This window comes from Canis aureus, chromosome 4, assembly GCF_053574225.1.
Source record: "Canis aureus isolate CA01 chromosome 4, VMU_Caureus_v.1.0, whole genome shotgun sequence".
In the NCBI taxonomy this organism is placed as follows: Eukaryota; Metazoa; Chordata; class Mammalia; order Carnivora; family Canidae; genus Canis; species Canis aureus.
In genome coordinates this window covers 20788552-20815062 of record NC_135614.1, presented here as the reverse complement: position 1 = coordinate 20815062, position 26511 = coordinate 20788552, and the positions used below count along the sequence as shown (strand labels likewise).

General features: G+C 36.0%; 1 protein-coding gene across 7 annotated transcripts in view; it reads left to right on the top strand.

Annotated features, from left to right (window-relative positions):
• The first annotated feature begins 1399 nt into the window (after positions 1 to 1399).
• Positions 1400 to 26511, top strand: part of CTNNA3 (catenin alpha 3) — a 1688099-nt gene continuing 1662987 nt past the window's right edge. For 3 of the 7 annotated variants that reach the window (XM_077894692.1, XM_077894694.1, XM_077894695.1), the window contains exon 1: positions 1401 to 1598. The gene's annotated coding sequence lies outside the window, so the exon portion shown is untranslated. Of the gene's footprint in view, positions 1599 to 20649; positions 20778 to 26511 lie in introns of those variants that run through there. The other 4 variants (XM_077894693.1, XM_077894691.1, XM_077894689.1 and 1 more) reach the window with 4 other exon arrangements.

The window sequence follows — 26511 nt, the reverse complement described above, 5'->3', positions numbered from 1 at the left end:
GGTTTTACAGTGTGGGCAGAGTGGCTCGTAATAGAATTTGGATATCTTATCTTGGGTTCAGTTCAACAGTCTGGATTTGGAAAACATTCATTATTAAGAGTCTAAAACAAAAACTTCTATTTTGCAAGTGTCAAGTGAATTCTTTATTCAAGAAAAGATGGATTGAGAGACATAAAACTTACTCTTTGTTTTCAGTGTGAAAAGAGGCTATTCCTAGATTCTCCGGGGGGAAAGAGCTGCTTTAAAAAAAATCTGGGAGGACAGTATGTCAGCAACTAAGAATCTTTAGATAAATGAAATGCCAATTATGCACATTTTAAAGGAAGCTACATGAAAATACAATTATTTGCAGATTTCCTTAGAAATAATATAAAATTAAGCCCCTTTCATCAGTGATTCTGACAGTCCCAGGACCCTGCGTTTTCTCTTGGCTCCCTAATATTTGTTCTAAGAGTGCCTGTGGAGCTAATAAACGAATGCCTTCTTTTTCTTTTTTTAATGTATTTTTTTACTTCTTTTTATTTTGAATTCAGCGTTTTAAGAACAAGAATGCCAAAAACTCAAACAAGTAGTTCTTTTATTTATTTATTAAATATATTTTTAAAGATTTTAATTCCAGTATAATTAACATACAGTGGAGTAGTTCTTTTTAAGTTACCACCTATTGTTTTAGAAGCTATTGGAAAAAAGTTGCAGAAGTTGTAATGTGTAAGGAAATGTGGTATGAGTTCAAGTGGGGAGTAAAGGAACTGATGAAATGATAAAGCCTAAGGCAGGGATATGCAGGATGTGTTCCGGTGAATGATAGGCTATCGAGGAAAAGGATTTCAAAAAAAAAAAAGGGGAGGAATGTGAAAAAGAACAGCCACAGGAAAAAGATTCTGTTGGAGAAGACTTTTTTGGTAACTTTAATACTGGTTTCATCTGTGGAGTTTTTGGTAAATCTTCACTGTACGAGCTTTACTGATAATTATGTGGCTCTGCATAAATTCTGGGAGCAGAGTGTGTGATACCTGGTGAGACAGGCAAGATTTCAGAAGAAAAACACTATCTCAGATATGACACATCATCCTGTGGTATTGAAGACACTGAATTTTATATAATTGATCTTTTGATATGTGGATTTCCTGGACTCCTTTATCCTTGTTTTATCATTTTTTTCACTCTCCATAATTCCAGCCATCAGGTTTAATTAGATGTAAAGAGGTCCTTATTTTGGAAAGGGACTAGAGAAATGCAAATCTAACTTATTCAGAGCTTCCTGACAGCTATGTTTGTAGATCTCTAGGCAAAGTATGTGTCTGGCCTTTTTCAACGAAGTATTTTCAGTAACAAGTTGTCAGTGAGGTCAGTGACTAGCAGTTCAGGATTAGATACCACCCACCCTGGTTTGTAACCTCCCCTTTCTTTCTTATCCTGGGTGAATGACGCTCAGCTAAAGTGACTGCCCCACTGCCACTGCCTCTTAATTTGGTACTCTGTAACTCTGACTAAGAAGTCGTCGTCTTCTTTTTTTTCCCCAAAAAAACTCTTTCTGGAAAATTCCCTACAAGAGCCGAATTTTTAAAAACATTTACTTTATAGAAAGCAACAGAAAGGTAAGAGTCAAGTTTGTAAAGAGAAGAGCTGGACTTGAGTCCATTCTTGTTTCTGCATTGAATTGCTCTGCCTTAGTTATATATCGTAGGCTTAAAATGTGGGGTTTCCTTCTGGATTAAAGTACATTACATTATTATATAAGACGGGAATGTTTTGAGTAGTTATGATGAGAAATGTAGGCTTTCATGCTAATTTTAAAGTTATAAATAACTTTCGAACTAGTGCCAGGGGAAGCTAGTAGCCAAGGTCGTGCTTTGCATTCAGAGAGTTTCTGGCTATAAAAAGCCGATTGCAATACTGTGCAGGAAAAGATAAGATACGGCCTGGATGCTTGTGCTGGGGTTGGGGCAAAAGGAAGCAAAGATAGAAAATGTTTGAAGGGATTTTACTTTCAACCAAAAGCTTGTTCACAGTAAATGGAAGATTTTTCAAATGAGATGGCAGCAAAAGCAGTAATTCCTGAATTTAATATTTGTCTCATGTATATATTTTATAATTGGCAGTAAAATTAAGAGGTTGAGTTCTCTCAGAACTGTTTTACCACCACTTATAATCAAATAAAAATCACGTTATATAGGATGTAATAATCAGTAATATAAAGCGAAGGTCACTGTTTGATGGGATCTGAGTAACTGAACAGTTGCCTTTACTTGCAGCAGGACAGAACTGGAAGGGATGAGTTCAAAGAGAAACCAGAAGAAATTTAGTTTAGGCATCAGAAAATTCATTGATTGTATAAGTTTTGAGTCACTGATCTACACCACTAAGAAAGCCTATTACAATGTCTTTGAAGATACATGAAATCCAATGATTTGCTTAGAACACACATATATGACAGACAAGATTTCTTTTTTTTCTTGTTTCTTTTCTTTTTGACAGACAAGATTTCAAATTAGCTTTGCTTCTGGGTTTGTGGTTAGCTTATTTAGACAGAATGAAAGCTCAACATATTGAAAATAGTTGTGATTTGGACATGTGGATTATCAACAGTTAAATTTGAATGGCACATTTGGATGTGCTATTAAAATTTCATTCTCCACTATAAAAAGTGACCTCAGTATTAGCAAAGGACAAATTTATTCAGTGGAGACACCCAAAATACAGACAGTTTAGACACAGCTTTTTTGTTACCCTCCTGTAAATAGTCTGCATCTTCTTATTTGAGTAAATTATTGGGATTTTATAGTAAAACTTATTTTAATCGTAAAAGTAATATGAGCACAGAAATTTGAAGGAACTGTAGGAATTATAGGAATTTTCAAAGCACAGAAAAAAATTACTTGTAATCTCATTGATGTATTCCTTTTAGTCTTTTTTTCTCTGCATGACTGACTTTAAAATGAATTTCAGTAATACTGTAGATAAAATTTGGGACCTTGCTTTTACATTTAACATTATACCAAAACATTTTCCATGTATATTTCCTATTTTACATAGATATTATTTTAAATTGCTGTGTAACCTTTTTCCCAAGTTAATGGATATAATTTTATTAATTATAATTTATTTATTTATTTATTTATTTTTTTAAAAGATTTTATTTATTTATGATAGTCACAGAGAGAGAGAGAGAGAGAGAGAGAGAGAGGCAGAGACACAGGCAGAGGGAGAAGCAGGCTCCATGCACCGGGAGCCTGACGTGGGATTCGATCCCGCGTCTCCAGGATCGCGCCCTGGGCCAAAGGCAGGCGCCAAACCGCTGCGCCACCCAGGGATCCCTTATTAATTATAATTTAATACCCAAGTGCTGTGGTAAATATTTTTGTGAGTGTATGTATGTATGTGTTTATTTATTTTTTAAAAGATTTTATTTATTTATTCATGAGAGACACAGAGAGAGAGGCAGAGACACAGGCAGAGGGAGAAGCAGGCTCCCCGCAGGGAACCCAATGTGGGACTCGATCCTGGGGATCCAGGATCAGGCTCTGAGCCAAAGGCAGACGCTCAACTGCTGAGCCACCCAGGCAACCCGTTTTTTTTTCTTTTTAAAGATTTTATTGAGTGTATGTATTTATTTTGAAGATCGTTTCTTTAAGCTGTATTCTTTTTTTTTTTTAATATTTTATTTGAATATTGTTGACACACCAAGATACATGGGTTTTGGGTTTATAACAATGATTCTACATCTCTATATGTAACGTTATGCTCACCACAAGTGTAGCTATTTTCACCATACAATGTTGTTATATCATTGATTATATTCCCTATGCTGTGCCTTTTATTCCCATTACTTATTCATTTCATAACTGGAAGCCTGTGTCTCTCACTCCTGTTTACCTACTCTCTCTTCCTCCAAGCACCTCACCCCTCCCCCAGCAACCATCTGTTTGTTTTCTGTATGTATAGGTCTGATTCTTTTTTTTTTTTTTTAAAGATTTTATTTATTTATTTATTCATGAGAGATGCAAAGAGAGAGGCAGAGACACAGGCAGAGGGAGAAGCAGGCTCCCTGTGGGGAGGCTGATGTGAGACTTCATCCCAGGACTTGGTTGGGATCATGACCTGAGCCAAAGGCAGACGCTCAACCGCTGAGCCACCCAGTCGTCTCAGGGTTGTGAATTCTTAAAAAATATATTTTGCTTATATTGAAAATTTTTTAATTGTGAAGTTTTCTTTTTCAGTGATATTTAGAGGAAGACCAAAGCTATGGAAGAATGGGAGTACCCTTTTCTAATTCCTATGAACTTCTGTTGTCATATTTTTATTTTTCCTTTGGGATAGAGAGATTAAGATTTGAGAAGTTGGCAGCTCAATATTGCCTGAAGAGATACTATGTGCTTTGTAATGAGGACTTAAAAAAATTGTGTTTACTTAAGGACCATTGGCTCATGGGAATGTTAGTCTAGAGACTCAAAAAGTGTGATTTTCACATTTTTGTTCAGATACTAGATTTTAAGTGACATGGTACTATGGGGTGGAACTCCTGAGTTTAGTCAAGTTGTAGATCTAATGGAAAGTGACAGATAATTGAGACTGCAGAATTTTTGAAAGTAAAAAGGACTATTAGCTATTGCACGTGATTTTCACATGCTTAATTATGGTTTTTAACTGTATTATTGGTGCCTGGGACACAGCCAATTTAATCTGCTACCAATTTAATCACTAACTTCCAGGATTTGAGAAATTATTTTGAGTTCCTATGTGCCAAATTGTAAATTAGGTCAACTTTATTTGGCACCCCTACCCCTACCTCTTTTTCCTGTCTTTCTTATCCTAACCAGTGTACTTCTGCTTCAGGTCCCTCCAACAGTGGGGAAATAGATTTGATGACAGCAATGTTTAGTGCAAAGAAAGGTCTTCAAGTAGTGGAACTTGAGCACTTATGCCCTACTTTATATTAGCTGTATTCAAAATATGATCAGCAGTTCTCAGTCTGTTACATGAAAGGAGAAAATAAGTTTCTACCAGAATTAAGTCTTCTACACTCTAAGACTTTGTAGCAAGACTTTTTAGATGAAGGAAGTAGTCATTGATTTACATTCTTACAGGCTACTTATATCATTGCAGACCTGGCTTTGCATAGCATTGCTTAAATTACACCATACAGTATTTATCTCCTCAGTCTATGCATATGGGGTAAATAATTGGGATGGAGGTATACAACTAATTAGATAATAAATGAATGACCAGGTCTCAGTTGATGAGGTTTCTGGAGGTGGTATTAATGCAAACTGTCCCCAGGCAGGGTTGGCAAAAGTACTATATTGAGTCTACTCTGGTATTGGCTTTGGAATTAATTAACGCACTCATTCTAGATGACTTGTATAGCAGACATTATTCTTAATGTTGGGGATAGATACTAGTGAATAAAGTAAGGCTTTGACCTCTAATGTGTGTTTGTTTGTGGCTAGGGATGAAGGAATCTTAAAAAAAAAACTGCTTTCTCTGTGCTTCTCCAGAAGAGGTATCGGTGTCTGTCTTAGTCCAGGGTTGGGGCTCCTTGGTCATGTTTCCATGGGAGTTTGCAAAGTTAACTTGCTTTTCAGTTAGATTCAGCAGTTCTATTTTCCCCATTATGAGATAACAAAGGAATGCTAGTTTTTCAGAATCAAATAACCTGTTATAGGCACTGTTGGTTGCCTATGCAATATCCATACATTACGTTCTTCTTGCTAGTTTACAGAATCCCAATTTAGGTCAAGAATAAGAGGGCATGATATACATATTGACCTGCCCCTCTCCCCCACTTAAGACAGTTACATTTAGTTAAGACAGATGCATACTAATTCATATAGACCTATTTCATTCTTTTCAACTTCATAGTATTTTACATGGATGTAGCATAATTCATTTAGCCCATTTTGTATTGATGTTTGTTGTTTTTAGTAGTTTTAGTTTTTTCATGTTACTGTGCTGTGATGGATATCCTTATTCTTGTATCTTGATGTACTTTTTTAAAAAAGATTTTATTTATTTATACATGATAGACACAGACAGAGAGGCAGAGACACAAACAGAGAGAGAAGCAGGCTCCATGCAAGGAGCCTGATGGGGGACTCAATCCCAGGACTGCAGGATCACTCCCTGGGCTGAAGGCAGGCACTTAACTGCTGAGCCACCAGGCATCCCATCTTGATGTATTTTTATGAGTCTATCTTTAGGATAATCTCATGGAAATAAAATTACTGGGTCTAAAGAAATGCTCATTTTATTTATTTTCAAATTTTTATTTAAATTCTAGTGAGTTAACATATAGCATAATATTGGATTCAGGAGTAGAATTTAGTGATTCATCACTTACATACAATACCCAGTGCTTCATAACAAATGCCCTCCTTAATACCCATCACCTATCTAGCCCATCCCTCAACCCCTTCCTTCCATCAACCCTCAGTTTGTTCTCTATTGTTAAGAATCTCTTATGTTTGCTTCCCTCTTTCTCACTCTCTTTTTCCATTCCTATATGTTCATCTATTTTGTTTCATAAATTCCACATATGAATCAAATCATATGATATTTGTCTTTTTCTGACTGACCTATTTCACTTAGCGTAATATACTCTAGCTCCATCCACGTTGTTGTAAATGGCAAGATTTCATTCTTTTTGATGGCTGAGTAATATTCCATTGTACATATATACCACCTCTTCTTTATCCATTCATCATTTGATGACACATGGGCTCTTTTCATGTTTGACTATTGTTGATAATGCTGCTATAATCATCAGGGTGCATGTACCCCTTTGAATCTGTATTTTTGTATCCTGTGGGTTAATACCTAGTAGTGTAGTTGTATTTTTAACTTTTTGGGGAACCTTCATATTCTAGAGTGACTGTGAGAGTTTGAAAATGCTCACTTTAAAATTTAAGAATTACCTTTAATTGGAAGTATCAATCAAAAGGTTAAGAGTATGCAAAATTTAGAATTTGACAGATATTGTCATATTTCTATTCAAGAAATTTGTATCAGTTTATAATCTCACTAGCTGTATGCTGAGAGCTTATTGTCCCCAAATCTAACCAGCACTGATGATATTCTTTCAAAATTTTCACTTTTGGGGCAGCCCGGGTGGCTCAGCAGTTTAGCGCCACCTTCAGCCCAGGGCATGACCCTGGAGACCCAGGATCAAGTCCCACGTCAGGCTCACTGCATGGAACCTGCTTTTCCCTCTGCCTGTGTCTCTGCCTCTCTCTCTCTCTCTCTGTCTCTCATGAATAAATAAATAAAATCTTTAAAAATTTTTTTTCACTTTTGACAGTCTGATAGGTAAAAATGATATCTTGTTCTTTTGATTTGCATTTAATTAATTATGAGTAATGTGTAATTTAAAACTAATTATTAGTCCATTGTATTTTTTAACATAAACTGCCTTTTTGCATTCTTTGTCCATTTTCTTTCCATAGTAAATTAAACAAATTAACCTTTTTTTGTCTGTTTAGTGCATTGTATTTCTCCCCAATTTGTTGTTTGTTTTTTGACTTTTATGTTTTATTTTTAAATAATGCAGAAAATAAAATATTTTTGTTTTCAAAATTTTAGACCTCTTTATGACTTCTGGATTTTGTGTTTCCTTTATTTTTTTTAATTTTTAAAATTTATTTAAGATTTTATTTATTTGAGAAAAAGAGAGAACATGAGCAGTGTGGGGGACGGAAGGGCAGAGGGAGAGGGGCTTAGCAGGGAGTCTGACCTGGGGTTTGATCCTTGGACCTGAGAATGTGATCTAAGCCCAAGGCAGATGCTTAACTGACTGAGCCACCCAGGTGTCCCTTTTGTGTTTCCTTTAAATGACTTTTTGCTTTAACTAGTATGCATAAATGTATTACAGATAATTTCCCTTATATTTTCTTTCAGAATTTTAGTTTTTGCTACATCTGGAGTTGGTTTTGAGCAAAGGAGTGAGGCTAGGAGTCAGTTTTATGTTAAGTTTTCATCCAAATGTTTATTCATTTGATCCAATATGATTTAAGAATAACTCTTTTCCCTGCTAATTTAATACCTTCTTTATCATGAGCTAAATTTATAGTTAGTCTGTTTTCCAACCTTCTTTTCTGTTACAGTAATATTTGTACCTAATTTTTATCTAATTCTTATTTTTTTGTAAAAGATTTTATTTGTCAGAGAGAGAGATTGAGAGAGAGAGAAAGAGAGTGTGCATGAGCACACAAGCAGAGGGAGTGGCAGGTAAAGGGAGAAGCAGGATCCTCACCAAGCAAGGAGCTTGATGTGGGACTCAGTCCCAGGACCTTGGGATCATGACCTGAACTGAAGGCAGATGCTTAACCGACGGAGCCACCTAGACATCCCCAGTCCTTACTTTTTAAATAATTTCACTTCATGACATGTTTTAATACCTGGAAGGATTAATTCTCTCTTACTTTCCACCCCCGCCCCCAAGATTTTCCTAGATATGATCACATAATGTTCATTTCTAGATGAATTTTAGTGTAACGTTTTATCTGGTGGTTGGACACAGCTGACATTCAGATGGTCTTTTGAGACCCAGATCCTAGGCTGGTTATTTTGGATTTGCCTCTTTGACCAGATGTGTTCAGGCCAGAACTGTACCACCATCCAGCTTGTATGCTTAAAAAAAATCTTATAAAAATATTCTTTTAAACTGAATTAGTTAAATTTACACATTTATTTTTAGTTTTAACAAAGAGTGCCTTAGCTACAGTTCTTTACTGCAGCCAAGAGTCTACAGAGTTTCATAAATGATATTAGATAGTTCGTGGATTCTCTAGGAGACCCAGAGACACAGCCAAAGATGAAGCAACAGGGAAATTGTCCAACTGTACCTGAGAGACAGTCCTGCAGTTGTGCTAGCTTCCACCATTCTGGATTCTTGGGCTGGACACCAGAAGCCCCACCACAGCTTTCCCAGGAGCTGTCTGATGCCTGTGGCCTTTTAAAATCTCACCCAAGCTGTATTTGGTTTTTGAAATCTAGGGGAGTAAAGCTGGGCCAGAGCTGGAAGGGATGTTAGCAAACCTATAGCATCTGCCATAGAGGATTGTGCAACGAAAGTAAATCTTCCTCCTGCCCTGACCCCAAAAACTGCCATTAGTTTCTGCTGCAAATTAAAACAAAGGTTAATGTACCATTATATATCGGTACATATACATTCACTCTTTATCAGAGCTGCCACTTGGTTGAATTTAACCAATTAATTGCCCTGTGCTATGCCGGAATATTTTTAATGTTATTTCTGTTTATCAGTTGAAGACTGTTATTCCCTAGTAAGGCCATACAAATGGTTAAAATATGAAGTACTTTTGTATCCCTTCTCATCACTACTAGTAGCCTTCCTCTACTTGGCCTCTTGTCTGGGACCTTCCTTAGACCCAGCAATGAAAAGATTAGCAGTTGGCACAAAAGGCGCCTTCTAAGACTCAGTTGTAGGCTAAGCTCTGGTTGGGACCTGAGCCATGCTGTTGGTTAAATATTTTTAGTATCTTCCCACTGATAGGCAAATGATGTCCAATTGGATTTTGTATATTTCTAAGGCTTTTCCTGACCCTCTGGTCAGGAAATATGTGACAACTTATTTAGTCCCTAATTGGTGCACATTTTTAGGTTGTTTCTAGCTTTTTGGTTACCACAAACAATACTGCAGTCCTTGACATACATCTTTATACACATGTTGAGATTTCCAAAAGTAGCATTGCTTTATCTAAGAATGACTTTGTGCATATAAAATTTTATGCATATCAGTGTGGCTTCAAGAGAGGTTTTATTGATATATACTCAGACCAACAGTAAATGAGACAGCTTATATTTCTTTATCTTGTGAAAGATTTCAGAAGATATTTTAAAAATGTTTTAATGAAACTAATTTACCCTCTTAAGTAATGATATAAGAAAAAAGAAAAGAAAATTAAATCACATTTATATGAGTGGCTCTTAACGAAACTATACCAAGATATCATTAGATCATTGGTCTCTTCTAATTAAAATTTTGATACTGTGTTAAAATTTTCTGGGGACCAATATCAAATTTACTGGTTTTAATTTTTAGAATCTACCTTTCTGATATATGGGACATTTGTCAGTTCTCAACACCGTGATTACTCAAAGATGCAAACAATAATTCTGTGATGATATATGCAAAATTTTCACTGCTCTGTAATATAGTGGTTCTTAACCCAGGGTCCTTTTTACTCCCCGGGGGACATTTGGCAATGTCTGGAGACATTTTTGGTTATCACAAGTGGGAGGCTGGTACTAATGGCATTTAGTGGGTAGAGGCCAGGGATGCTGTTAAACATCCTACAACACACAGGACAGCCTCCACAACAAAGAATTATCCAGCCCAAAATGTCATTAGTGCTGAGAGTGAGAACCCTACTGGAATAGAGGACACCTGGAAATGAACATTGATCTAAACAGTTACACAGTCCTTCATTGTCTTTTGTCTTGTTTATCAATTTATTCTCAAGACTGTTGGCACAATCTTTCTGCTGTAAAGAGCATTCTCCTTGGTAGACAGGATGAAAGCAAATGCAAAATACTGTGATTTTCCTTCCTCTCTATTCTTTGTCAATATCATGACAAATGGGCATTGTACCTTTCTCATCGTTCTTTCTCAAGTACATCCTAAAGGTTTTGTATTGTTTTGAATATTTTTTTTAAGGATTTTATTTATTCATAGAGACACACAGAGAGAGGCAGAGACCCAGGCAGAGGGAGAAGCAGGCTCCATACAGGAAGCCTGACATGGGACTCGATCCCAGGTCTCCAGGATCACACTGCAGGGCTGCAGGCGGCGCTAAACCGCTGCGCCACTGGGGCTGCCCCTGTTTTGAATATTTTTCATGTCTCTGCTCATCCTAGGTTTAGTCCACTTTGTAAATAAACCAATACCATACTGATGTTCATTCTTACCTTTATTTTCTTCCTTCTTCTCTTATATGTCCTTTAAAAAATCTCAGCTCTTCAGAAAGCTCTTTCTATACCACATTGAGTTATATTTACGTATGTTCTTTCCTGTATTTTCGTCATATAATTGCAGTAGTGGGCTTTATTTTTTGAGCTATCTTTCATTTTAGAATCTCTGACTCTGGAACATCCTTACATTTTCTCTGAACTGCTAAACAATCTAAGATACTTGTCTTATTTGCTTTGTGTTTTCTTCCTTGGCTCTAATGGACTCTAAGGTGATATGTTCAGTTTTCCCCAAGGTTCCTGTCACTTTCACTTCACTAACATATTTCTCTTTGTTGGTAAGAATTAAGTCTAGGGCAGAAGTTCCATTCCTTGCTTCTTATGCTCTTTGAATGATCAAGTTGCTTATAGAGAGGCAGCAGATGAAGGAGAGGAGTGATTTCTCCAATTGTGATTTTTAAAATTAATTTATTGTCTTTTTGGTTTTGCTGATTTTTAGAAGTTTTAAATCTTTGCTAGGTCTCTTTTTATTTGACCTCTAACTTGAGTCAGTTTTCTTTTCATTTTATTTTGTCTCTACATCACTTCTGTTCTAGAATTTATGTGTTTGGGTATTTCACTGAGAGCACAGTGTAGATATATTCTAAATTTTGTTTTGAGGATAATTTCCCTTGGTATCTTTTATTTTTTTAAAATTTCTTTCTTTCTTTCTTTCTTTCTTTCTTTCTTTCTTTCTTTCTTTCTTTCTTTCTTTCTTTCTTTCTTTCTTTCTTTCTTTCTTTCTTTCTTTTCTTCTGAGAGACACAGGGAGAGAGGCAGAGACACAGGCAGAGGGAGGAGCAGGCTCCATACAGGAAGCCTGACATGGGACTCGATCCCAGGTCTCCAGGATCACACTGCAGGGCTGCAGGCTGCGCTAAACCGCTGCACCACTGGGGCTGCCCTCCCTTGGTATCTTTAAGACATTGTCTTACTCCTATGTTATATACTCTTTTAATCTTGGATTTTTTTTCTGTCTGCTTATTTTTGAAAGATGAGATTTATTTGGTGTTTGTCATAAGGGAGATATGTATATCTTCTTCGAGCTTCATCACTATAAACTTTGAATTACAGAATTTCTCACTTAAATTTTAAATCTCATCTTTCTTAAATCTCCGTACATTTCTGGGCTACAGGAGGTACATATCCACTGGGCAACTATTACTCCTATTATTTGGTCCTCTACTTGGAGGTGAATTTAACCCTGGATAATTTAAAGCAATTAAATTAGATTCATTTAGACTCCTTTTTCTAAAAGAGATGCATAAAACCTCATCTCTAGAATATCCTTCTGCCATTGTTTTTCTTGTGTCTTTGCCCCTCCTGTTGGGGCTGTCATATCTCAGGGCACCATATGTCATTCTTCCTTTGTCTCCTTGTATCCCATATTGCATTTCTGGGAACTAAGATCTTCCAGCAGAGTGTATTTAGAGATGTATTGCTGGGAGGTAACCAGGAATCACATTTGGCTATCTAAAAATCAGCTCCTGTGCAGTAATGGGGTCAAGAACTGTTTTTTTTTTTTTGGTTGGCTCTGTCAGCCTCAGTTCTCTGATAGGATGTCAGGATGTGAGCTTCTGGCTCTGTGGCTGCTTTAAATTGAGGTACAAGAGAGTTTTAGTTGCCCCTCCCCACAATTTGTCCCATTCATGAAATATGGAAATTAGAGTGACCAGATTTAGCAAAATACAAGACACACAGTTAGATTTGAATTTCAGGTAAACAAGCAGTATTTTTTTAAAGTATAAATATGTCTCAAATATTGCATACTTATGCTGGAAAACCATTCATTGTTTATCTGAAATTCAAAGTTAACTGGGAATTTTGTATTTTTATTCAGCAACCATAAGGTTCCCCCAGTGTTTGCAGATCATTATGAGATATTTATCCTTTTGTGTCTAAGGTACTGGTGTAAGAGGGTCTTTTTCTGATTTGATAAAGTTGTCCTTTCCAGTCTTCCTTCACCTGCAGGGCTGGTCAAAACTGGAGGACTGGAGAAATTTGTAAAGAGTCCGGGGGCCTTCAGAGAGGAAAAGAATGAAGACTTCTTTCTTTTAGAGTGTATTCATTATAGAAACTTCTTAATGGGTTGAGCTGGTCCTGGGTAAGAAAGGACTTGGTAAGAAAGAACATTAGAGACCTTACACTAAGAATGCTTTTTGTGGCCTGCATGACCTGGTGGGAGAGGCTGTTTGGGCTTGTGGGTGATGAAGCAGAAGGAGGCAGAAGGCCTTCCTGACTCAACCACTGTGTTTGGTAAATTGAAGCTCTAAGCATGGATGTCATTCCATACCTCTGAGAGAGCAAGCTGGTTCTTTCTTGAAGAATCACTGTGGCCAATGTTAGTAATTGTAACAGCAAAGGCAAGAATGCAGCAGGCGAAAAGGTCACACTGGACTCCAGGGGATCAATTTTCGTCAGTGAAGTGTGTGCTGGAAGCAGAACTCTAGCAGCTTTCAACAGGGCCCATCTGTATTCTAATCCTATTCTCTAGTTTTCTGTCTCTGAGATATGGGGGTCAAGAGACTCCTGGAGTTCTTGAACAATTTGAGGGATTAGAGAGATACTGGATTCCCTGTCAGTCTGGCAATTGGGAAGTAGTTTTAGTTTGTATTTTTCCACTTGCCCTTCTGTATTTTTGTTGTTGCCATGGGAAGAACATGCTCCCGGTAGCCTACTTGTCCAAGGAGGACGAGAAACATGTAGAACAGATTTGGATTCCAAAACTGGATCTTGGAGTAAGCCCAGCCAGGCCCGTCGTGGATTAGCCAACCTAACCACCAGCCAACCTAAAAATGCACAAGAGAGAATAAATGTTGTTTTGTGCCACTGAGCTGTAGGGTATTTTGTCATATGGTATTAATATGGAAATTGCAACTCATAGATCATTAAACAAAAATGATTTAGTGAAAGATTTTATAAAGAATTCTTAAAAAGTTAATAAGGAAAAGAACAATAGAGAAATAGGTTAATGATAAGGGAAAAAGTAATTCAGAGAAGAGAATATTGGAATGACCAGTAAATAAATGAAAAGATATTTAGCTTGTTTCACTAGTTACTAGGTAAATACAGATTAAAATAATGATGGAGCACCTTATACTTATTATATTGGTAGAAATTAATGTATGGTAATCACCTGGTATCTGTAAAGATGTGAAGAAGATGGAACTTTCATATACAGATGGTGGAATGTTTATGGATACAAAGAGACACATATTAAGCAGGGAGAGGGTATTTTCAAGGACTATTACTGGCAAATGAATTATCTGTAGAATATATAGGGAATTCTTAGAAATCAGTGAGGAAAAACAGGCAGCCTGTGAGAAAAAGGGGTAAAAAGTACTGGTAAGCAGTTCACAGAAGGGATACTTGAATGGCTGGCCCGTCAGCCCAAAACAGATCACCAGTGACATTGGTAGTCAAAAATGCAATTAAGTTAAAACAACAATCAGATCCACTTTTGTACTTCTTGTGTTGGCAGGAGTTGAAATGTCATACAATATCTTGTGCTGGGGAGGAGATGGGAACACGTGAACCAACATATTCTGCTGGTGGTGTTGTTTTGAAAGACCAATTTGGTAATATTTGTTGAAATTAAATGCTCAAATGCATTCTGACCCAGAAATTCTACTTTGAATTGTATTAGTCTGCTAGGGCTGCCATAACAAAGTATCAAAGACTGGTTAAACAGTAGAAATTTATTTTTTTGTAGTCTAAAGGCTAAAAGTCCAAGGTCAAGGTGTTGGCAAGTTTGGGGTCTCTCTACTTGGCTTATCAATGGCTATCTTCTTGCAATAACATGATTATCCCCCTTTGGGTGTCTGTCCTAATCTCTTTTTGTAAGGACATCAATCCTATTGGATTAGGCCCCACCCCAGTGGCCTCATATTAACTTAATCACATCTTCTAAGGCTCTAGTTCTAGATACAGTCATACTCTAAAGAATAGAGAGTCAGAATTACAGACATGAATTTTGGGGAGGATGCACTTCAGCCCATAATAGAGTGTATGCATTAGAGGGACTCTTGCATATCTATACAAAGAAGCATGTATGAGAATGTCTATTATAGTGTTGTTTCCCATAGCAAAGAGTTGGATAGTACCTGAATGTTCTTGAATAGGGATATGGACAGATAAATATGCTATAAATACATCTGATAGAATTCTACACGTGGAAAATAAAGTAAATCAATTATATTAATTGGGAACTAATTTTTCTCAAATAACAAGGAGTCTGTAGGTTCAGAGCTGATGACATCAAGGACCTGAGCTCTTTCTGTACTTTTGCTCTGTCATCTTTCCTTCTTAGCTTTGCATCATATCCAGGCATCATATCCGAGACAGAAGGAGGGGAGAAGGGTCATAGCAACATTATCTGATTCCCTTTTTATAGGGAAAGAAAAAGCTTTGCCAGAAGACATCTCAGCAGAGGTCTATCTGCTATACCTTGTTGGCATGCTATTCTCACATGCCATTCTGAGATGCAGAGAAGTCTGGGAAATCTGATGTCCTGCCTCCAAAGCTATGAAAGGCAAGGGAGACTTGTGTTGCTTATGCAAACCTGTAGTGTTTAACACATATATGTAGTTCAACATGATAGACCATGAAAGCATAATGTTGGGACAGGAAGAGACAGAGACACAGACAGACAGAAACATAAAAACAGAGAGGGGGAGAGAGAGAGACAGAAACACAGAGAGAGAGAGCAATGGAAAGAGAGAGAGAGATGTAGAGAGAAGAAGTCCAACACTGTGAAAATTTGAGAGTCCATACACACATTAAGCTATATATCATTGTAAACATGTACATCAGAAGAGTTATAGAAAGTTGATTAGGAAGGTAACCATTAACTATTATACAGTGGATACCTGTAGGAAGGGAGGAGTGGAATGGAACTGAAGCAAGGGATATAGAATATGACTACAAAAAATAAAATAAAACAGGCTTTTCATAGACTAGTTCCATCAGTTGAACTTTATCTGTGGAGCATGATTAATTGTGTCAACCTAATTCTGTGGTCGTAAGATCCAGGACAAAGAAGGCTGGGATGGTTTGGGGCATGAATGTGTGAGTTACTCAGACTGTTGGGCATGGTTATTAATATTTAGAGTTGCAGAAATGTGAATCACTATGCTTATGATGGAGTTTAATTATTTTACCCTCCTCTGTGATAAGCCTTATTCTTTTCAGTACAATTGGAGGCTTGATAGGAATGTTGGTATAGTTTAAGCTTAGTGAATATAGCAGGTGTTCTTTGGACAATTTAGGGATATTATGAGTCTTGCAAAATTGATTGTCTTTGTACATATATTTCTTTTGCTCTACAATGCAAAATTAGTATATTTGACTTTTAGAGAGCCAGTGGGGGACATGAGTAAAATAAACATGTCCTCTTGGTAGTGAAATCCACCATTCTCTAGTTTTCTGTTATTATCTTTGGAAGCAGAGTGGGAGAAAGGATTTCCTTCCCCTTGCTCTAATGCAGCCTCAGCCAGTGATGCTGTCTGCTTTGGAATGAAGTGTCCTGGCCCAATTCCGTAAGTCTTACATGGGAACAAGACACTAGAGGTTTCTATTTTTTACTTATTGTTGTTCTTTTGCTTTTAGTTCAGTATTCTGTCCTTTCACCATCCCGTGTCTAATTCTCTAAATAGATCCTTTATTAATATGTGTTAATGTACTCTTCTTTTTTTTTTTATTTAGCATTTGTTACAACTTTGGAAGCAGAGCTTAAGCTCTTTCATTTTGGAATATGTTTCCTTATTACCTAATTATAAATTACCGTCATGGACGGGGTAGATGACTTCCCTTGGTGAAATGGATTCAATTTGCTAAATAAAAATGCGTAGACTTAATGATTCTTCATCCATTTTGACATCAGATAGGCAATTTGTTTGCTATCTCTCACAGCAGCCTTCTAAGACTCAATGGCATTTTGCTTTGGAAAAGTAAAATTCCACAAAAAGGGAAGTATCTTCCACATAATAACAATAATCAGTGATTATTTAACACTGTGCATAGCACTCCATTAGATTCTGTGACTAATTAAAAAAAAAGATTTTATTTATTCATGAGAGACACAGAGAGAGAGAGGCAGAGACACAGGCAGAGGGAGAGGCAGGCTCCCTGTGAGAAGCCTGATGCAAGACTTGATCCCAGGACCCCGGGATCATGACCTGAGCCGAAGGCAGACGCTTAACCACTGAGCCACCCAGGTGTCCCTGTGGCTAATTTTTATAAGCAGTTCTTCATAGCAACATTGTAGGTCTCATTTCACAACATGGGAAAAACAGAATAAAAGTGATCAACATAGACATCAGCAAGCAAAGTAGACCTTGAATTTGAACCTGGTTTTCTCATGTTTCTGCTTGTTCTTTTCATTTCTCACCTTCTCTTCCTATTCCTAGTGGGCACTTGTTTTGCAAAGTACTATCCTTGGCTGCCTTATCTTCCTCTTCTCTGAACCTTGGAAGAACTCATTTAGTCTCATGGTTTAGGGCATAACATGGATGCATAGTTATCATATCTCTTTTTCTAAGCTTAATATTTCTCCTGAGCTTCAAGATTCTGCATTTCAGGTGCCCATTCGATATTACCCATTTTTGCACATTCCACTTAGACCTCAGACTCATCCTACCTAATGTGTGTCGGAGTCAGAGCTTTCTCATTGGTGTGAATATTATCTGTTATGAGCCCACTGCAGTAGTTTAGGGAATTAGTAAGTAGCTTTCAATATAAAATGAAATATATAAAAAAACTCACAGAAAATTAAATATATAAAAAGTGTATTGAAAATTCAAATAGAACATAAAATGTATGGAGGCATTTTGCTAAAAGTAAAAAGGATTATTTTAAAGGATTATTTTAAAGTATCTATTCACTAGTTATTCAGTGTCCCCCTGCTGCATGCATTGTTGCTGAAAAGATTTTTTTAGCCACAAATAGAATTGCGGCTAACAAGGCCTTTAGATGTAGGTTCCTAAGGCACTCAGGGAAACCAAAAATTGCTGATTGAAACATACTTCAGGGGAGCCTGTGTCAGGAACCAAACTCACAGTTGGAAAGTAAAGTGGTTAGATGAAATTAGGTAGTTAGATGAAAACAAAAGTGTCAGTTATCTGTATATTCTAAAATTGGATGTTTTTAGATTTTTTTTTTGGATTGGCAAAAATGACAAGTGAATTACTTGCAAAACTGACTTTTCAGTTTTCTTATGGAGGCATAGCTTTTAAGTTAATTTGAGAAGTAATTCTAAGTATCTCTTTTATATTATAGGGAATGTATCAGTTCAGAAAATTAAAGATACAAAATTTCCTGGAAGAACCCATAGCAGTTGAAGAGATGTTATACTTTATTTCCAAGTATAAAAGATGATTTTTACATGGCTACCATTAGTTATTATATGAGGAAAGAAACTGCCCCATTCAGTTACTAAAAATGATTTTATAGAGTAAGGAACTCAGCAGTTGCTTTCATTATCAGAAACAGAATTTTCTTTTTCTTTAAATTTTATTTATTTATGATAGTCACACACACAGAGAGAGAGAGAGAGAAAGAGAGGCAGAGACACAGGCAGAGGGAGAAGCAGGCTCCATGCACCGGGAGCCCGACGTGGGATTCGATCCCGGGTCTCCAGGATCGCACCCTGGGCCAAAGGCAGGCGCCAAACCACTGCGCCACCCAGGGATCCCAGAATTTTCTTTTAAAGGAAAAGAAACTATAATTTCCTATTTTGAATGACAATTGAGGAAGAGAATGATTATTTCTTTTTTCTTTGTAAAATTTAATACTTGGGCATAAAGCATGTATCATTAGTGGTAAGTCCAGGAGCATGAAAAGAGAGATCACTCTTTGAGCCTTTAAATCTGTTTTATTTTTACCAAGTTAACTTAGTAAACTTAATGTTTGTGACAATAGCTTAAGAGAAGCATAGAAAATTTTTATTTTCAGTCAAGATAAATTTGTGGTAGTTAATGATTTTGGCTATTTAGATTATAAAATCTTTATTTTTAGAGTAGGCAAATCAATGTTCATGCTATTCCAAATTGAATTTGTAAAATAAGAATTTGTAGCTTGTATGAAGACATTGTTAGTCGTAACATTGTATGCTCATGAGAAATATAATAATGTGATAACAGGAACCCTGTCTTCTAAAGTTAGCCTGTGGCTCCTAATATATAATGGACAAATAGCAAATACCAAACAAAGCATTTAGAAAATATTAAACAGTTTACAACTGTATATGTAAATTTGAAGAGAAATTATTTTGTATTATAGTGTAGTTTTATTTTCTTCGGCATTTGTTTTAGATTTTCTAAAGGAATCTTTATGTAAAATTTTTGTTTCTTTGCTTGTTTCCTCCCCCCTCCCCGCCCCGAAAAATCTAGGATTGTGGAAGTCATTTTGATCATTGAACCAAATTCTGCTATTTCTTAGCCTTTCTTTCACTACCATTTGGATGGTAGTGAGCTGGGAGAGGAAGAAATAATGGTACTTTGTCAGAGATGAGAAGTACTAAACATTAACATGGGCTATGTGAAAATCAAACATACATGGAAGAATAAAATGGGATATTTCTAAACACATTTAATAAGGAAAGTTGAGATGGTGTGTCCCAGTTTGTAGTTCAAGTATAAAAATAAATGTCATTGGAGGCAATATTGCGGACTTTCTGAATCAAGTGATACCCTCTGCTGGCTAAATTAGGGATTGCGTTTAAAAATGAGTAGCCCCCCCCCTTTTTTTTTCCTAATAGGAATGATTGCTATAAAAAAGGATTGAGCAATGCAGAGTATTGTGAAATAATATAGGAAAAATTATGTATGTGAAGAGTGAAGCCAGTGTATCACTTAAATAAATATTTTCTGAAGTGAAACTAATATGGAAATAGCCATTATTGAAATGTCCTAATCTTTTGATCTACTTTTTTTTTTTTTTTTTAAGATTTTATTTATTTGAGAGAGAGTGTGAGCCAGTGGGAGAACACGTGCAGGGGGAGGGGCAGAAGAAGAGGGAGAGAGAAACAGATTCCCTGCTGAGCAAGAGTGCAGGGCAGGGCTGGATCCCAGAAGCCTGGGAGCATGACTTGAGCCAAAGGCAGTCACTTAACTGACTGAGCCCCCCAGGTGCCCCTTTTGATCTATTTTTTAACCACAGAAGTAGACTATAAGAAAGGAACACAGCAGGGGGCAAACTACTGGGCTTTCCTACCCCTATTTCTGGTAGTAACTCTGACATTTAATTTACTTTCATCTGTTAAATTACTTCGCAAGAGTGATTGGCAAAAATATGAATCAGAACTACTTTTCTCCAGGTACCCTGACTTAATTTCTGTTTAAAATAATTGAAATATTCTTAAGTCATTTAGAAGTTTGAGAAGTTCCAGGAGGTATCATATAGCGTGTCTGTTTCACATTTTTTCTTTCAAATAAAAATTTTAAAGCTGCTTTGGAATTTACAATATTTTGGGAACGTAATGCACACAAAAGTTATGTTTAAAAGCTTATACTGGACAATATATCATTATTTCATTGCAGATTTGAAAAATATAATTTTAAGTCTGATTCTGCTGTTTGATGTCGGTCTTCATTAGTGTATTGCTTTAAGAGCACCCATCCCCCCTTTCTGCTTGAGCCACTGTGTCCTGTCAGTCATCCTGAAATACACTAGGGTGCTTGTCAGGCTGTTTGCTTACAGATGCATCATAAGCCAAATTGTGAGCTGTAATAGTGGCACTGAATTTCTAAGTACAAGAAATTGCTTAGACAATTGACTTAGTATCTGTGTATGGGCAATACTCTGTCCTGCATTAGGTGAGTGAAGTGTCAAACTTTTTAAGATCAAATTTTGCTGTGTAAGGCAAATCCTATAATTATAGATTATCTGTTGCTTGGTTAGATAACTTTGGGGGAAATAAAAGGACATTATTTCTATAAAATGGAATGAATAGAAGCTACTCGGCTATGCATTTTTGCTTTTATAACTAATTTTTCTCATAATAACACTAAACTCTAAACTATTTTATGAAAGCTCCAATTTTATAAACGCCTACTTTTTCAAATAGATTAGGAGGCATTTCAGATTCGGATAAAAATATGATTCTTTTAGACGTTTTTTCTTTCACAACAACTCAGGCGGACTCAATTGAGCAGAGGCTCAGTTCTGCTATTTGGAGTGTTTATTAGTGATTTTAAAAATAGCGCTAAAATGAATGCTCGTGTGCCAATGCCCAAAATATAGTAGTGTTACATCAGAGCATTTAAAAATTCTTGCTGTGTAACTGAGCTATTACTATTTGAGTAACCATATATGCAAGGAACTGGAAGCTTTACATTCTTTACACATTAAAGTTGTGTAGCAAGCAGTTTCTTTATTTGTGCAAACAATTTAATTTCTGTCATTGGCCTCTAAACTTAACTTGAGCATGGATGTTTTTCCTGTATTTTTTGTATGTAGCCTTTAATATCTTCAAACAACATTGATAAAAGCAAAAAGGAAGGAACTTGGATTTTGATAGTTCCATGTTCAATATAGTAAAGAGTAGTTGAGAGGCAGCAAGGAGTTAAGTTTTAAGGCTTTATCTAATGTAAACAAGAAAAGATTGCTTTTGCAGATACATGGAATGATGATTTATTTATTCCTTCTTCTAGAAAGGATTTAAGGTGACTTACAAGGCTATATGAAACTCAAGATAGCACAAATTAAAAGTGGAGTGAAAGAAGAAAGGAAAACAAGCATAAGAATGTAAAACAGAGTCAAGAATAAGGCAAAAAACGCAGTAGTTTTGACTATGGTTTTATGACACTTGTGTATTACAGATTGATTGGAGAGAAAATTCAGGGTTACGGAAATCTTATGCGGGTATTTCATGCAAACCAGCTGTCTTCCTTACTGCAGGTGGCAGTTCAGAGTGAACAGAGTATGTTGGACAGTGAATATTAAATACGCTTTAAATGTCACTGTGTTTTGGTGGGAAAAAAGTGGAGAACTGCTGCCCTTTTAACCCACACACTGATTTATGTGGGCATAAGTATGGCTCCAAGTTTCTAGGAGCAGAAAAAGATTCGGTCTGTCACTCAATTCAGGAGAAAGATTCAAGAGGCTTACGTTTTTAGAAACACCAAGAATTTATCTAAATAAGGTAAAATATTTACATATTAAAACAGACATGATCAAGCCAATGTTTAAAGTAAAATATATTTGGCAATTTTGTGTGAGTCTATGAATCTTGTCCTAGTATTTTTTTTAATAGATTTTTTTAAATAGATTGTTTTAAATGAGATTAGCTACTTTCATTCCTTTCACTCTTTCAATTTAGTGATAAATTTAACCTGAATTTCAACTTAGGTCAAAATTAACTGAATCAATCTAACTGGGAAATAAGTTTTTCATTAGGAGGAAGAAGTTCAGAGACAGAACTTCTTAATGTTCTTTGATCTTTAAATACTCAAAATACAAAATACAACTCAAAATACAAATACTCAAAATATAGTTGGAGACCCTGGGCTCCGTACTGCACACCATACTAAACCCAGCTTGTATAAGTGAACAAGCTTGCAAACTCATTGCTATTACCTAGCAGTACTGAAAAAGAACATAAATGTAGTAGTTAAAATTTTGCTAAGTATCTTTACTGATATCATCATAAATTAACATGTTGAGTCAGGGACAATCATTTCGCTCTTTAAAAAAATTCTGTTGTTAAAAAATAAGGTAAATAAATGATAATTTTTTAAGGCACAGTGAAAAGACAGAAAATACTCAAAGCTTTTGTTTTTATAGTTTTGTACTATAAACATATATGCTAGTTTGAGGTAGTTATTTCAAGAAAAAATTATAAATCGTACACATACCACATCAGGTACACAGGATGACATTGAGGACAAATGGACAATAAACAGGCTTGCAGGCTATGAAGCAAATATTATTAGGAAGTTAAAGAGGGTCAGGGCATCTCGATGGCTCAGTCAGTCAAGTGGCCAACTCTTGGTTTTGGCTTAGGTCATCGTCTCAGTGTTGTGAGATTGAGCCTTGCGTCAGGCTCCAAGCTCAGCATGTAGTCTACTTGAGATTCTCTCTCCCTCTCCCTCTGCCTCTTCTGCTTCTCTCTCTCTCTCAAATAAATAAATAAAAAGTGTTAAAAAGAAAAGAAGTTAAAGAGGTTAGGCATTAAATAAACTGAGTAATGTACCAGAGAAGTTGAGAATGTCCTGTAAGTATAATCATGTAACTTATTTTGTCTGATTCGTTCACTTAGCATAATGCCTTTGAGAGATATACATGTTGTTGCCTTTATCAGTAGTTTGCTTTTTCCTTGCATGCAATGTGATGGTATGATTGCATTACAAAGTTGTTTTGTCATTTGTTGATGGAAATTTGAGGTTTCAAGTTTTTGACTATTATGAATAAGGCTATCATGAATATTTGTGAATAGACCTCTAAGTGGGCATATGTTTTCATTTTTCTTGGGGAAATATCTAAATAATGTAATTGCTAGATCATAGAGTGGGTATATGTTTAACTTTGTAGGAAACTACCACTTTTTGTTTTCACTAGCAATGTGTGGGATTTCAAGTTGCTTCTCATCTTTACTAGCTTGGGTATTGATAGTCTTTTTAATTTAATCCAATTTAAAAAATATTTTATTTATTTATTTGAGAGAGAGAGAGAGGAGAACACAAGTGGGTGAAGGGGCAGAGGAGGAAGGAGAAGCATACTCTCTACTGAGCAGGGAGCTTGTTGCAGGGCTGGATCCCAGGACCTGGAATAAGGACCTGAGTTGAAGGCAGATGCCCAACCGACTAAGCCACCCAGGCTCCCCTGTTGTCTTTTTAATTTTAGTCATTCTAGTAGGTGTATAGTAGTATATATTGTGGCTTTAATTTGCATTTCTCTAGTGACTGATGATATTGAACATTTTTCATGTGCTTAATTACCATTTATTTATCTTCTTTGGTGAAGTGTCTTTTTTTTTTTTTTTAAGAGTTTATTTCCTTATTAATGAGAGGCATACACAGCAAGGCAGAAACATAGGCAGAGGGAGAAGCAGGCTCCCTGCGGAAAGCCCGATGAGGGACTCAATCCCAGGACCGTGGGATCATGTCCAGAGCCAAAGGCAGACACTCAACCACTGAGCCACCCAGGCTCCCATGAAGTGTCTTTTCAAATGTTTTGTCCATTTTGAGAAATTGAGTTGTTTTTCATTTAATTATTGATTTCTAAGGATTCTTCATATTTTCTGTATATAAGACTTTTATCATATATGAGTTTTAAAAATACTGTGATCAGTCTATGGCTTACCTTTTCATTTTCCTAACACTGTCTTTTAAAGAGCAACAGTTTTAAATTTTGCTGAAGAAGTCCAATTTATCAGTATTTTCTTTTATGGATCATGCTTTTGGTGTTGCGCTTTAGAAACCTTTGCTTAACCCAAGGTTACAAAGGTTTTCTCCTATGTTTTCTTTAAGAAGTTTGATAGCTTTGTCTTATCTTGAGCTCTATGATCTATTTCAAGTAAATTTTCATATATGGTGTAAAGAAAGGGTTGAGGTTCCTGTTTTATGTAGGATGTCCAATTATTTCAGCACCATTGTTGAAAAAACTGTCTTTCCTCCAGTGCACTATGTTGGCACCTTTGTTGAAAATAAATCGTCCATGTTAATCTTGTGTCTAATATTTGAGGATTTAAGAAAATATAATCATCATATTATTATGCCCAATAAAATTAACAGTAACCCTTTAATATCAAATAACCTGTCTGTCCAATTTTAATTGTTTAAAATGTATTTTTATAGTAGGATTTTAGAATCAGAATTCAGGTTTGACACATTTTGTATGGTTGTTAATAAGTTATATCTTTTAATTTCTAATAGCTTTCCCTCTTTTCTGTATTATCTATGAGTTGAAGAAACTAAGTCATTTTGTCTTACAGTATTTCTCACATTCTGGATTTGGGTGATTGCAGCATTTGATGTCGCTTAACACATTCCTCCTTCCAGTAAAGTGGTGGTTAGATCTGCACAAGGCTCGATTAGATTTAGTTTTAACTCTTTTGGCAAGAATGCTGTATAGATGATGTGATGTACTTCCTATTGTGTCATGTCAGGAAGCATGGAATCTGGATTGTGTCACTTTTGGTGAGGTTAAGTTTGATCAGCATGTTTAGGCTCTGTAAGCCTGATTCTCAAAGTTCACTATTAATCCTTCATCTAATAATTATAGCTTTTATTGATGATCATTTTCTAGATCTATTATTTTTTTAAAGGGTAGTAAATGGTGATTTTAGCATTCTGTAATTCTTCCTTAGGTTTATTGGTTGAGATTATTCTATAAAGAATTTTAGAATATTCCTCTCAAGTATAGTTCATGACAGAAAAATCAGGGAAACACTTGATTATTTCCCATTCTTTATCAATTTTCAGAGGAATAGGATGGTGTCCTATCAACTTTGAAAGGTGGCTAGTGAGTTTTTGTTTTTTGAGCTGATTTTTATATATGTTTTTATGTATTGCAATCTTTATTCTTTTGATCCCCAAATTTTCCACTTTTGGCCAGTGAGAATCCCTTTAAATTGGATCCTGAACCTCTTGACAAATCCAAGTGGTTTTTGTGTTCTAGCATAAGAAGATGTTTTAGGCTGATTTTATATATTTCCTGCCCCAGATCTTCAACCAGTCTTCCTGTTGAGTGGCCTAGGTCCTTTTAGTGGGAAATAGTATTTAGGGAACACAGTTTATGCACAGGGTTGCTATTGCCACTGCCACTGTCTATTTATTTATTTATTTAATATTTTATTTATTCACTCATGAAGGTCATAGAAAAAAGCAGAGACACAGACAGAGGGAGAGGCAGACACCCCACAGAGAGCCCAATGTGGGACTCTATCCCCAGACCCCGGGATCAGGCCCTGAGACAAAGGCAGATGCTCAACCGCTGAGCCACCCAGGCGTCCCTGCCTTTTTATTTTGTGAGCAGAGCTAGGAAATAGATATTTTTGGGGAAGAGAGAAATATATAAATAAGATCATACTGATAATTTCAATTCAGTGTAAGATCACAGGTTTTCATGTAAATTTTCTGATTTTATATTTGTATCTCTTTTTTTTATGCTAGAATTTTTATTTCCTAATAGCATGAATTATTTGCTTTATCTTAATGTGTGTATGTACATACATAAATTTATATGTGTATGAATGTGTACATATATGTAGTAAGAATTTATAAGACTATAATACATGTATTTAATAAGAATACTAAATGCAGTTTAAGATTACTTTGCCATTCTTTTTGTCTTAGAGGATATCCCTGTAGGGATTAGAGTAAAAATATTGTGTTTTGAAGTTACTTGAAATCAATTGCAATGAATTGCTTTGGGCATACATTAATTTTTATTTTTGGAGTAGATATCTAGAAGTGAGATTGCTGTACCCACCTGCCTGCTGGTAACCATCTGTTTGTTCTCTATAGTTAAGAGTATGTTTCTTGGTTTGTTTCTCTTTCTTTCTTTTTTTTCTTTGCTTGTTTGTTATTTTTCTTAACTTCCACATGT